The 14,219-nt window shown below is 35.4% G+C and overlaps 1 protein-coding gene across 2 annotated transcripts in view; it reads left to right on the top strand.

Moving 5' to 3' along the window:
* Window positions 1–14,219, top strand: part of LOC124162546 — an 85,901-nt gene that overhangs the window by 58,883 nt on the left and 12,799 nt on the right. Inside the window, exon 5 of one of the 2 annotated variants that reach the window (XM_046539125.1) lies at window positions 7,925–8,883. The exons of the other annotated variant lie outside the window; for it this stretch is intronic. The gene's annotated coding sequence lies outside the window, so the exon portion shown is untranslated. Of the gene's footprint in view, window positions 1–7,924; window positions 8,884–14,219 lie in introns of those variants that run through there. 2 annotated transcript variants of the gene reach the window in all.

Here is a 14,219-nt window from a genome sequence, read left to right as displayed (position 1 = left end):
TGGCATTTCTATTTATTGTTAACTACTGAATTGTATTTTTGTCATAGTAAGGTACCCACGTGTAGATAGTAAAGTAAGAATTACGGCTAATTCTGCATCGAAGTATCATAAAAAAAGTAAATGAAAAAAATATTAAAATTTAAAGAAACCAGCAATAAGAAGTGGTATTTAATCAATTTTATTCATATTTTACGTATTAGCAAAGGTTTAGCTTTCAAATTCGTCATAAATCGTAGCTCTACTAATTAATAAGGAAATATAAGGAATGATGTGATTCGAAGCATTTTTTCTGCCATGAGTATCACACAAATTAATATTGTAATATATCGCAAAAAATTGTCGAAATATTCTCTGAATATTTAAATTGATATGAATACACCTAGAAATTTTAGAGTCAGACATTTTATTATGTTGATGTATGAAAATGTTTGTAAATTGTTATCTCTATAAAATATGGCTTTAATGATGCTTGACTAACCTGGTGAGAGTGGCTTTCTTAGCGGATGTGATGTAACTTTCTTTGATGGATAGATAAACATTTTATTGAACTGGGAGTTTCAAGTCACTCTTCAATAAAATTTGTACCACTTAGCTGTGAAACAATTTGTTTGCATCATGGTTCAGAGGAGCATGTAAAACAATCACTCAAATAATGCAATGTAGATTATTATTTACATGACTGCATAAGTTTTACATAAAATGAGGAAGTTCCAGGGTAATCGCCGAAAAATTGAAGGAACTACGCAGTGAAAACCCCCGGAACACTCCACTTTAATTGAAGCGAAATATTAGAATTTGACACACCCTTTGTTGTAGGCTTTTATCTCGAATATATCGTCAAATTTATTGAGAATCTCTACATGCAACAAATATTTTCGCGAATTTTCAGTTATTAATGGTCTCATTGATTGCATGAAAATGTTTCAAAGTTTCAATGTTTTTAGCTCGTTTGTTCATTATCTCCTTTTCATGAAAATTTGAATTTTTATCATATGAAAGTGCAAAAAAAGCAAGCGAAGGGTGATATGGAGCGTAGCATTGTATTGTGAAGAGCGAGTGTTTGAAAAAGAATGAGAGGATGTTCCGGGCGTTTTCGCGGTATGTTGGCGTTGAATGGAGACGAGCCTAGGCGATGATATGGTAGTATGTAGCCTTCCGACTATTCGCCGGCTCCTCATTATAGTGACGAAAGTGCTGTGCTTGCGAATGCGCGATTCAAAATTAATACTCTTCGCGTTTATTATTATGAAAAAGTTTGGCCATGAAAGATGACATCCATCGACAGCTAAAAAGTAAACTTTGGGTGCTCGAAATGTGAATATATCAATCCCTATATTATTTAGCAAATTCTTTTGTTGGCTACTTTTGCTGACAGTTTGCCTAATTTGAGCGATGAAATATCTTTAGATCTGTACACACAGGAAAGGAGACTACGGTCTATGAAGACGCCTCTCGACAGGCTATGAAGGTGTGCGAATTATATTGACGCGTTTCTCTTCCATTAGTAATGTGACTGAATGGATTTAGCGGTACCACAGGAAGTACTAAAATTTACGGAAAATCGTAACAGGCCAAAAGTAGGATTTGATTGAAGTACTAGCTGACTCGACAGACTTCGTCCTGTCAAAAAAATTTGTAATGTGGCAGTGTTTTGTTCCTACCTTTTTTATATTCTTTGCAAAAAATTATCCTGAACAGAACCGTCACCCTGGTAATAATTCGGTGTGAATTAAAAATAATTAAATAAAACACTATAAGCATTTAAAAGTAAGTAATTTTAATCATGTAAATCATAATTATTAACAAAAAAAAATCAGTTCTATTTTCATTGTAGTGCTTTGTGATAAACGATGGTTTTTTCTTTGATTACCTGGCGCATAGACAAACAAATCTAATGGTTTTCCAATACGGGAACAGGCAACATACAATTGACCATGTGAGAAACATGGGTTTTCCAAATTAATACCACAAACACTTAATGATTGGCCCTGGGACTTGTTTATGGTCATAGCAAAAGCAAGCCGCACTGGAAACTGTAGTCGTTTAAACTCAAATGGCACATCAGTCGAAATCATTGGGATGCGCGGTATGAGAACATCTTCTCCTTTATACTTTCCTTTCAATATAGTTGCTTCTATCACGTTGTTTAGTAGTTTTTTTATCGCTAACCGTGTGCCGTTGAAAAGGCGCGGTTGGTTGATATTTCGCAACATTATAATTACCGATCCAACCTTTAATTGAAAATTGTGAGGTGGCAATCCTGGCAAATCCAGCGAGTTTAAAAATTCCGGTGGATAGTTAACTACATCGTCTTGGTTAGTTGCCGAATCAACTGATTTATATATCCTCGATTCGCCTGTAATTTGTTCTTGAATTTTGAAATTTAATTCATTTACATCAATGTTTTTGGCTGCCAATATAGCTCGTTCGCTTAACCAATAGCGGTTTCTGTAATTTTGAGCAACATCTGGAAATACCTTCTGAATGAGTTCTTCTTTTGATTGAGTTAAATGACAAAAACTTTGAGGAAAGTTAATGCATCCAGTCAACATGTCAATAGGAAAATTGCCATTACCAATGTCAATGAGTTGTTTAGAGAATATGTTTCCAGATTGGTCATTTTGCAACTCAACACGCATATTCCTGCTTAAATGAAGTACTTTGACATATTTCCACAAATTGGATGACTTTAGACATGCGTTGAGTTCATCAGCTGGCGTTGATCGTGGAATCACTGGCAATGTTTGACGAAAATCTCCTGCTAATAAAATCATTGCACCACCAAATCGGTTCTGATTGCTCCGTAGATCTTTTAAGGTTCTGTCTAAAGCCTCCAAAAATTTTTTATGTGCCATCGTGCATTCATCCCAAATGATCAATTGACATTGTTGCAAAACCTTTGCCATTGCAGAGTTCTTCGAAATGTTGCAGGTTGGAGTTTCATTGCTTTGCATATTTAATGGCAATTTTAGTGCTGAATTGGCTGTTCGACCACCTTCAAGCAAAGTTGCTGCGATTCCCGACGAAGCGAGTGCAAGTGCAATTTTATTTTGTGAGCGAATTGTTGCTAATATTAATGAAATCAAAAAAGTTTTTCCTGTACCACCAGGTGCATCTAAGAAGTAAATCCCCCCAATTTCATCATTTGTTACTTTCATAAGAGTATCAAATACATACCTCTGTTGTTCATTCAACAGTGGAAGATTTGTTTGAATTAATTCTTTCAAAGTGTTGAGATCATACAGTTTTTCTCGGTGCAACTCTTGGTTAAAAGATTCATGCATTGGACGATTGGGCGCGGCCAGGCCTAATTGAATTAATAGTTTGTTTGACATCATCAAGCACATGTCTTCAATTGAAATCAATGCTTCGTTGTAAATTTCTTCACTGATTTGCATATTTGGATTTCCCATTCTATTCCGTATTTGACACAAAGTATCATCACACATATAATCTTTGTACTTGATCCACAAATCAATTGGGTTTGATGGGAAGCATGTAGATATGATTATAGAAAACAATGTTCGTATTTGATGAGCGTGTGAAGATATTACAGCATCACTGAGAGTTTGGTCCCAATGAGCGTCATTTTCTAGCAATTGTAAACGTTGACAGGCTTCTCTGTAGGATCCACACAATTCACCATCAACAGTTCGTAAATGTTGGAATGATGTTGGGCCACGTACATTGACTAATAGCAGTCGTAAATAAAAACATTCATCATTGCTTGGATGTACTGAATAAATTCGACCAATCGAAAACAACACCGGCAAAGGCGGCAAATCGACATTGACAGTTGTTTTTTTAATTTGTTTTTTTTTTTAAATCTGATATGACTTGAAGTCAAATCCTTTAAAGCCATACCAATGTTTTATTTTTTTTTGTCGCCTGCCGAAAGTAAAACAAAAGAAATAATATCGCGAAGCCAACCAAGTTGTTATTATTATATTTTGTGACTATTGAATTTGGTCGGGTCCGCGATCACTTTTTTTTAGTTTCGGAACGCGACATTAAATCCTCCAACGACGTATTCTGTGCTCCAACGCACACACGCACACTGTTTTGATAGATATGATTGAATTTGAACTTTGTATAGCGGTAAGAAAGTGCAAATTTACTTTTTGACGTTAGGAACACACCTACATTTCTTAGATAACAGTGAGTGCTTGTAATTTAATATGAACTTTATATAATAGCAATAAAGCTCAAATTGATTCTACGTTTTAGTTAGAAAACGTTTGTATGTGAAAAAGAAAAGGGCTGTTTTTAGGGTTTTCCCGGCAATTATTCGATTTTTTCTCGCCGTAAGAACCATCCTTGGGCTTCAACGAACATTTAAAAAAAAGAATTGGCCAAATTGGTCCAGGCGTTGTTGAGTTATGCGCTTACCAACACATTTTGCGATTCATTTTTATATATAAGAAGATAAAACTCAAGTAATTTTAAAGGAAAATTTTAAATTATGCGATATTTTTGCGTGTAAGTGCAAGGAGGAGCATACGGTTCCCCCAATGAAGAAGTATTTTGAGAGACAAGCTGACGAAAAGAAAGATGATGGCTGCTGGATTGAACCCTAAAGAAACTCCACTACTGAGGAAAAAAGGGAATCGTAGGAGAGCGTTGAGTCAACATCGTCAATTCTTGTACGGGCAAATAGTATCAAAAATTTTCTTCGTCCATTGATCCGAATAAAATTAAACTGGCGAGAAATTAGCCGATTTGTATCTATACTTTCCTCGTAAAATAAACATTAAGGACTATAAACTCAAATTGGGACTTCTTCGGGGAAAATTCGTCTGCCAACGGTGATATAGGTATATGCAAGTACCAAGCAACATCAATGATCGTTCCCGCAACTTAAAGTGACACAAAAGTCATAACTTTGTTAGATACATCAAAGCTAGTGTACCAGAATTACTTACGTAGACAGAAAAAGATGCCAATTACTGTAAATAAGAAAAGAGAGGTGTCATCAAAGGGCTCCATTTTATTGGAATGAAGGACTATACTCTTGTCTGATGAAAAAAGGCAAGAGGACATATCAATACAAGTTTAGAGGGGAGCGTGTGGTGTTATTTGAAGAAACAGGGTCCCACTGTTGGAGGTTTGCCTCCCACGTCGGAGGATTAGCAAAAGTTATAAAATCTGCGATTATCGATTCCTTTCCGAGTGAAAAGTACGTGCACAAAATTTAAAAGGATTTCATTATGATGGTACCCAGCGAATACCGCCCAAATAGGAGGCATCATTCCTTTGATATAAGCATAATTCCAACATACCTTGCAGTGTGAGCAAAATCTTCTCGGGATTCCCACCGGGTTAATTTTTCCATAATGGCCAACATTTCAAGCTCCGATTCGGGGCTCATCCTAAGGGATAAATTTTGTTGAACCCCGAAAAGTGTTTACCCACATCATTCGCCGGGCAAGCATCAAATCCAATTTCATACCTTACAGTGGTCTATTTGCTAATTGCACTTTGTTGACTTAGATTTGCGACATAAAAATTGGGAGGGTAATCTAGGGACTCATTTTGCGTTGCTGCAAGGATGCGTTTTGCGACCAATCCGAGATTTTTTTAATTGCTGGATATGAATATCGACGTAAAGGAGTACCCGCTGATGATATATTGGAGAGAGACTCCGGTTCCTTCGGCTACATCTGAGCTTAGCGCTGTGGAAATTAAAAATCTATCGATGAACGTTCAAATTTGAATTTAAATATTCCTTTTATTAAACATGCGGACGAGAGATTCGGGAAAGAATTTACCAAAACTTTGTTGACAGCAGCGAAAGACGAGGAATGACACTGGCATAAGAAATACAGACTGGAAAACAGGTAATTGAGTAATTCTTCCGTGATTGTTCCTTACCGGACGATGCTAAAACATCAAATATTAGTAAGACTAACGAAGAAAGACGCACTTGGTGTGAATTTTGGTGCATTTGGAGCGTGGGAGAAGCGAGCGGGGAGAGGACGCCGGCGACCTTCACCCAAAATCCATTTAGTCACAGCTGTAACAATACCGGAATAGAAGTGCATAACCTAAGTTCCCACACCTTACACATTCATAATGGAAGAGAAGCGCGTCAATATAGTTCGCACACTTTCATAGCCACTCGAGAGGCGTCTTCATAGACCGTAGTCTCCTTTCTTGCGTGCACAGATCTAAAAATATTTCATCGCTTCTCTAAAAGTTGGTAACATCGATTTGTTTAACGCCGACGAGGCGCCAAATAAGGGACAAGTCGTCTCACTACGCATCGTTTTTTACCTTCTACCATCTTCTGATTTATATTATCAAAGATGGTCGCCCTCCTAGCAGCACACGCGGGATGAATTTTGCTACATTCGAGGCGTGGGAGGGGGAGAAGCGAGCGGGGAGGGGACGGGATCGACTTGCTGCTCTTGTATCCGCGAAGCTGCGTGGGAGTTGGAATATTTTCTTCGCGGGCGCGGACTCAAATTAGGTATTTTGTGGCTAAACGGTGGCAGAAACGTCAAAATGCACGAAATTCTTGTTCTGTAAGATCAGCAACTCGGCAAAATCTATAGGGAATGACCATAAAATATTATATTTTTTTAATTTCGACTCTCCCCCCCTAAATTGCATTTGAGCGACGGTCAGGGGTTCACGTAGAGGTCTCAAAATTTTCAGGCCTTATTTTTGATCGGTCTCACAACTTTTTTTTCATTGGGCCAGATGGATTTGAAAAAAATCGATTTTTGCGATCCGCCCTACTGGACATGTTGGGTGAGAAGAGGCAGGGAGCCGGAAAGGGATGTTGAAAACAGTGTTAAAGGGTAGACTGTTGGGTAAAAAAAAGGAAGGAAGAGAATAGGATTATTAGATAGAATGAAATGAAGAAGACCTTATTGTGAATTGAAGAGGGAAATCCAGGATGTAAGGAGAGGCTGTCAGAAAAAAAATTTAATACCCCATGGAAGCCTACCTTAATCAGTAGAAAACTTAAATAAATAAATAAATATATTATTGTGTTGCTATTTTATTCATCATTTAAACTCCTTTTAGGAGAAATTGCTCCATTATTTTTGTTTATAAGGATTTGATAAAAACTCGCATGCTCGCAAAACTCTCTCTCATAATGGATTTGATAAAAACTCGCATCTATTTTTTTGTCAATCCTTTATTCCTGTCATTTGTTAACTTGCTTAATTTTGGCTCTTTGCTGAATTTTCAAAAGTTAGCAAAAACATAAAGTTGGTTCAACAATAGTGAGAAAAGTAATGAAATTTGAGGACTTATATCTTTCAGTATTCCCCATTAGAGTACCTAAGTATAAACTGATTATTTGAGGTACTGCACTGCTAGCAAAAGCTGAGGAAAACATTGAAATCCCAAACTCCACTTTCATTTCATTGTTATAAAACAAATGGAGAAAAGTTAGTAGTTAGTTATAAGGAATTAAAAACTGATTATATTCTAATTGTTGCTATGCATTTAATAATGAAACCAACCTCTTTGGGGATGGACAAAAAAGATTTATTGGCCAACACTTACAACAGCGAGTTCCCAATTCATACTAACAAACAAGATGGAAACAGCAGAAACCAAACACTGACGTAATGTCATTGAAAAGATGGCCATCAAATAAAACAAACTTCTACAAGCAAAAAGACGGTGGATACATTCTGACACCTCTTTTTCATTTAAGTGTTAGGTTCTGGCACATTAATATTTAAAGTGATATATATGTGCACCATATAAACAAAATCATCACCACTAGTGGGGAGGAACTTCATTCACGTAGACTTATATTTGATTAATGCAAATAAAAATTTCATCTAATAAATTTCAAATTTGCCATTTCCAAAATTCATAGCCCAAATAGGGTTTTAGTTTTCAGTGTCTTAAGTAAGCTGCTGCATTTGAATATTTTTCTTTCCTTCTCCTTCTGTTTCAGTCACCACCGGCACCAATTGTTGCTCCTTAGCCAATGGAAGTTCAGAGCTGTGCAATATCACCTCCATTCAAAGATCCCTGGATCTTCAGAATACAGTTCCTCTGCCAATTCCAAATGTACCTGCCAAGAAGATAAATTTTCACCAATTCAGAACATCATCATTCTTTTTATTCACGAATTTCTTTTAATTGTGAATGAAACACATAGTTTTTTTACCATTCCCCAAGAGACCTATAATATACATGATTTCTCTGTAAGGTGACATACATTTTGCAAGACTGCCATGAGTTAGTCACCTTTTATGCTATCCAGTTTTATTTCAAGTCTTGTGGTGTATTGTGTACGTGATGACGAGATAAAACTAGGGAATAATAGAATTACTTTCAATTTTGAAATAAACTAGAAAGCAAAACATAATTGGGCTAAGCTGGATTTTATGTCACAGCCAGGCATTTAGAATGGGATGGAAACTGAAAAATGTATATTGTGAATAAATACTGAAAGTTGGCAAGGACTTGTACCTAAGAAAAACAGTCTTTAATTAATGGTGGAATATATTGAACTCATTGTTGAAATTATTTGATAAATATTTTGTTTGCACCATACATTTTGCTGACTTGCGACATCGCCATATTGGTACATAATGTTTGTGTCCGGTGATCAGATAAGTCTCCATTTTTTTAAGAGCTAATGAAATTCAATTTTGAATTGATTAAGATGCAATAATAGAAAATGGAAATAATTAATAAATAGTGAATCTTGTATTTACAAAATTAGGTATAGTAGGTGCACTGCAGTGTGTTGCAGAGGTGCAGAACAGGCTTATCTGGTGACAGCTTCTTCTCTCAAATTTAAGAGAAAGCTAGAAGTTTGAAGGACTGGGATTCAGATTTCCTCACTGCAATAAACTTAATGTTAAACAATGAAGCGGGTGACTTCATTCCCAAAATTCTGGGTATCTCTCGAAAAGACTTAAAATTGGGTGCTCTGGAGCAAATAACAATATTTTGTGAAAGAAAGTGCAATGTTCATTCAACCATGAATACTATGAATTTCTACCAGATGCAGCCTGATGATTGACTGCCAAGCATTCTTATTTTCTTGTCATTACTTAATTCGGAATCAGTGAAGTTGTGGCTAATGGAATACATACCCACACTCGTAAATATACTGAAAATATTTACTTACCAAGGTAAATCATTTCCATTAAATTTATTATGAACAAATCTACAATAGATGCCCATTTCTATTTCCAACAGAGTTCGACAGAAATGATTTAGGAGGATAACCATTCATTTCTTATATGCATATATCCCCAAAATCCATTCTATTGCCTTGTAGATTGAAGTATCAGTGAGGCCAAAATTATTATCCTCTCGCAATGCTTTTTTACGTGTTAATCATTTTTATTTATTTTATGCATGTAAGTATCAATAAATACTCATTCCTGTTTGTAAATGGTTTGTTGCATTTTTTCTCAACTTGATTACATAAATATTTGGGCTGTTTTTCTCTCTACTTTAAATTCTCATGGTCCTCATGCCATCACGTGTATTGCAAAATAGTGTATAGCCCAGCTGACCAAAATAAAGAAAATAGTGTGCTTCTGGGGCACCAATTTTCTTTTCAGTCTCTGTTTTCCTGGATGTTTAAGTCTATTAGTATCATCTTTAAAGGGCATGTAATTCAAAAGAAAGGCAATCCAAGATTAAATACATATGCCGAGTTTCCAAAAAAAGAAAAATCTCTGAAGCTATGCATTGTCTAGCATTTTTTAATATGTAAATCAAACAGAAGTACTGCATGTGCATTATGTATTTGCGTATGCTGATTATCAAATTATTATAAAACTTAGTATTTATTACTTAGAAAATTTTAATTATGTATTTTGATAATTAAAAAATAAAGAAAAAATAGCTTCGAAGAAAAATGTAATACACCTATTTATTTTTCTTCTATGCAATGTATCACCTGCAATGGTTTGACTGAAAAATGTGCTAATTTGGCTCTAAATAATAGAAACTGTAGCCATACAGAATGTTGGATTTAGAGTTTTGAATAACCAATATATCTCTAAAGCATTGATTCAATTTCATTATTATTTGATTAAAATCAAAGCTTTAAATGTGAACCACAAGTCTTGTAGCATGTATTATTTTCATGAAACCTATTCATATTTACCGAATAAGGTAGGTGATAAAAAGTTTTATTAAAAAATCATAATACCTTATTGAAAAATATCTATATGCTCTAAGAAAATTTCAGATTTTGAACGGATTGCAGTTGATTATGTTGAATTGAACACAAGAGACAAATCTGCTTAATCTTTAGAGTCCGAAAAAGAATTGCTATATTTTTTTAGAGGAATTAGGTGGACGAAATGGAAAATACTTCCATTAATTTGGTCGAGAGTTATGGGGTTCCAACGATTGCTTGAAATTGGTGTAGAGCGATGACGGTGTAAAAATTAATCAGGGACATTCTTTATATTTTACATATAATGACAATGTAGCATCTAGGATAAAGGGAAAACTATATTGGACTTTGTAGTTTACCCTGGAGACTACAGAAATTAATGCTATCGACCCACCGTTGTAATCATGTTGTAATTTTAAATGCCAAATACGACTGCATTCTATCCATTATCTTCATACAATAGTCCATAAAATATCATTGTAAAAATAATCATTATGTCGTACGGAGAGGCAGAGGAATGCAATACACTTGTGAAAATACGACTAACTTGCTAGTGTGATAGGGGAAAGAACAACTACAACTCCGAGCTTTTTAAACATTATTAATCGGCAAACAATTGTTTGTAAAATATCTGCGGCCCATATAATTCGTTATGCAATAGAATTTCAACGAATTGGATAAGATTGAAATTGTAATTCATCGTAAGTTACCTGTAAATTCCGGGCATGATGAATAAAATGCGCTGGAACTGTTCTTAAGACAGGATCGAAGAGGCACTGTGAAGAGTAAAAAATTAGTTTACATTTTAGTTATCGAATTAATGTTGCCTTCTAGTTTTTCACTAACAAAAACATTTAAAATAGAATGCAAATGCTTCTTGCCGGATTTATAAAAGTAATCGTGACTGTATGCTCTATCCCAGTGAGAAATGGATCATCGAATCTACGTCGAATCTTCGTCGATTCGACGACTATAGATCGATATGTGGTCGACGTCGATTTTATTTGTTCAATCTACGTTTTTTCGACGTGTTATTCTCATTGGCCAGCGGGGTCAGCGTGTTGATTGGCTGAGGGGAGAACTTAGGGATGTAGTTTTAATGTCTTAAAAATAACGGTGAGACGCTATTACAACATATGTGTCTTAAATAAGAAATATAAGATTAAATAATTATTTTATTTATCCATAAAAATTAGTTTTCATCTCCGAGAACAATCTTTGATTCCTTTTAATTCTGTAACTTGACCGTTGAAGTTCGATTGCGTGTATCAGTGGAGCTGTTAGTCGTCATGCTGTTAGTTCCTTGCAGTAAACTCGGAACAGAGACATTCCGCGCCGTATAGAAAATTTATTGTCGCATTTATTTTGCGCGACAAACTTTGCTAGCTCTAAATCCTGTTATTGGTATTTAAAATCCTTCTGAAACTTAATGAGCTTTTGGATTCGTATTGATCATCGAAAAAGGCATTCCGTCGCTTAGTAAAGACAAGCTTCACTACCTCTTCCATACTTCGGAATCGGTCTGCTTTTGGACCGCTGTATGACAGGTAGGATTAGCTTCCCCTATTTAATGTGTTCAAGATTTCCATTTTCACACATTTGCCACATACGCCGGACCTTCTATTTGCGTCCAAGTTCTAACTTCTTTCCTGCGTGGTATGTGATATGCACAAGCTTGGCTTTGTGACTACGTTTACCTCATTTCGATACCTTTATACTAGCGTCATAGATGTCAACACCTCACATTTTTTCTCAAGGATTTCTGATTATTATTGAAGATGAATACGAAGGACTTAAGATTACAAATCACCATTATAAATTTATTTCAGCATTCATTTGTTTAGACTTCACGTGCTCGATTGAAATACGTCGTTGGCGCAGCAATAGATGCTCTTTATTAGCCGAAAAGATGTATATTTCCGCAATTATTAGTAGGAATCGCAGGTAAAAAGACGATATCTCGTCGGCATAGAAAACTCGTCGATGGTGTCGACGTCGAAAACACGTCGATGGCGTCGACGTCGAAAACACGTCGATGGCTTGGACGTCGAAAACACGTCGATTTTCGGACCATATAGACATCGATCGATGTGTTACCATCGACGTTTTATCGATGAGTACTTCGACGTCGAATCGACGTAGATTCGATGATCCATTTCTCACTGGGTATGCCATTCAAATGATTTCAATGTGTGGGATTGAGGATGTAAACATTTTTTTCTGATCAAAATGTATAACGTTTTAATATACCTTCAGCATCGTAACAGTTAATCTTTCGAGTAACACCGTGTGCAAGTTAAATTTTGAGTGTGAAGATAGGTACTTACTCGTTGGAAATTGATTAGGTGACAGAGTAGAAGAGATCGTATCTGCTGGGTCTTCGTCTGTTTCATTTTCTCTACGGCAGCAGAAACAAAACGCCGAACCCAACCTAGACATAAGTACCCGCAAAGTCGATCTTTTCGGTGTACTGTAAATAAAACATGATCAAAATAAATTTTTCGTTTCGCTTCTAAATTAGACGAAGTTTGCAGAATATAAATTTTTGTACAGAATGATATGTTGCGCTAACAAGAAATAAAATCATGCGCTTACTTTTTCATGACATATGTTGGCACTTCTTTCGGTTGTTCATTATTTTCATCTGGAATCAAAATAAAACCTTCATGAATTAAAATAATTATGAAATCCATATGACTTTTCTACAATAATATTTCTATTATTTTAACTCAATCAAAATTGAAATCAAAATTAATCGTAAGTTAGCTTTCATTGCCGGACAATATGAATAAAATTGTCTCGGAGTGCTGTTGATACAGGACCGGAATTGCACTGTGAATGGAAATTGCATCAAAAATTAGTTTAAATGTTAGTCTTCGAATGAAAGCATGTTGCCTTCTAATCGTTCAATTACAAAAATAATTAATATGGAATGCAAATTCTTCTTGACCGCTTAAAATAAGTATTCGTGACTCTATGCTATATGCCATTCAAATTATTTGAGTGTGCGGGATTTAACGTCCCAGCTAGCACAGGGCGAACCGTCTCCCCCGAATCCATAGGGACTGTCTACAAAAACCAAAGAGACCGTCACGTGCTAATATTTTTTCCGAAAAAAAAAGAATAACGTTTTAAAATACGTTCAGCAGCGTAACAGGAATTCTTTTGAGTATCACCGTATACAAGGGAAATTTTGAGTGCCAAGATAGGTACTTACACGTTGGGAAATTATGTATAGATAGACTTGATGAGATAGTAACTGCTTTGGCTTCTTCGTGTGTTTCTTTATCTCCACGGCGGAATGAACAAAACGCCGGACCCAACCCAGATGTCAGTCCCCGCAAAGTTGATCTTTTCGGTGTACTGTAAGTCAAAAATGATCAAAATAAAGTATATTTAAAATTAAAACTAAATTTAAAGTTAAATTTAAAATTTTGTACAAAATAATATGATACGCTAACGTGAAAAAAATTCACGTGCTTACTTTTTCTTGACATATGTTGGCACTTCTTTCGGTTGTTCTTTTTTTTCATCTGGAATCAAAATAAAACCTCCATGAATTTGAATTATTATGAAATTTATATGACTTAGCTAAAAAAAATAGTTCTATAATATTTACTCACTCCAAATTAAAATCCAAATTAATATTAGTTACCTGCAAGTTCCGGACATGATGAATAACATTTTCTCGGAGTGTCAATGAGACATGACCGTAGTGGTACTGTGAACGGAAATGCATAAAAATTAGTTTAAATATTAGTCATCAATTTTATGATGCCTTTTAATCTTACAGCTACATAAATAATTCAAATGAAATGCAAATTCTTCTTGCCCGATTTATAAAAGTAATCGTGACACTATGCTATATGCCATTCAAATTCTTTCAATGTGAGGGATTGAGAGTGTCAATATTTTTATCCGATCAAAAAGTATAACGTTTTAAAATACGTTCAGAAGCGTGTTAGGCATTCTTTCGAGTAACACTGTGTGCAAGGTAAATTTTGAGTGCATAGATAGGTACTTACAAGTAGGGAAATTTTGTAGAGAGACAGTTGATGAGGTAGTATTTCCAGGGTTTTCTTCGTGTGTTTCTTTATCC

Source organism: Ischnura elegans, chromosome 7 (genome assembly GCF_921293095.1).
Source record: "Ischnura elegans chromosome 7, ioIscEleg1.1, whole genome shotgun sequence".
NCBI lineage: Eukaryota > Metazoa > Arthropoda > Insecta > Odonata > Coenagrionidae > Ischnura > Ischnura elegans.
This window is presented reverse-complemented; position numbering and strand designations above follow the sequence as displayed.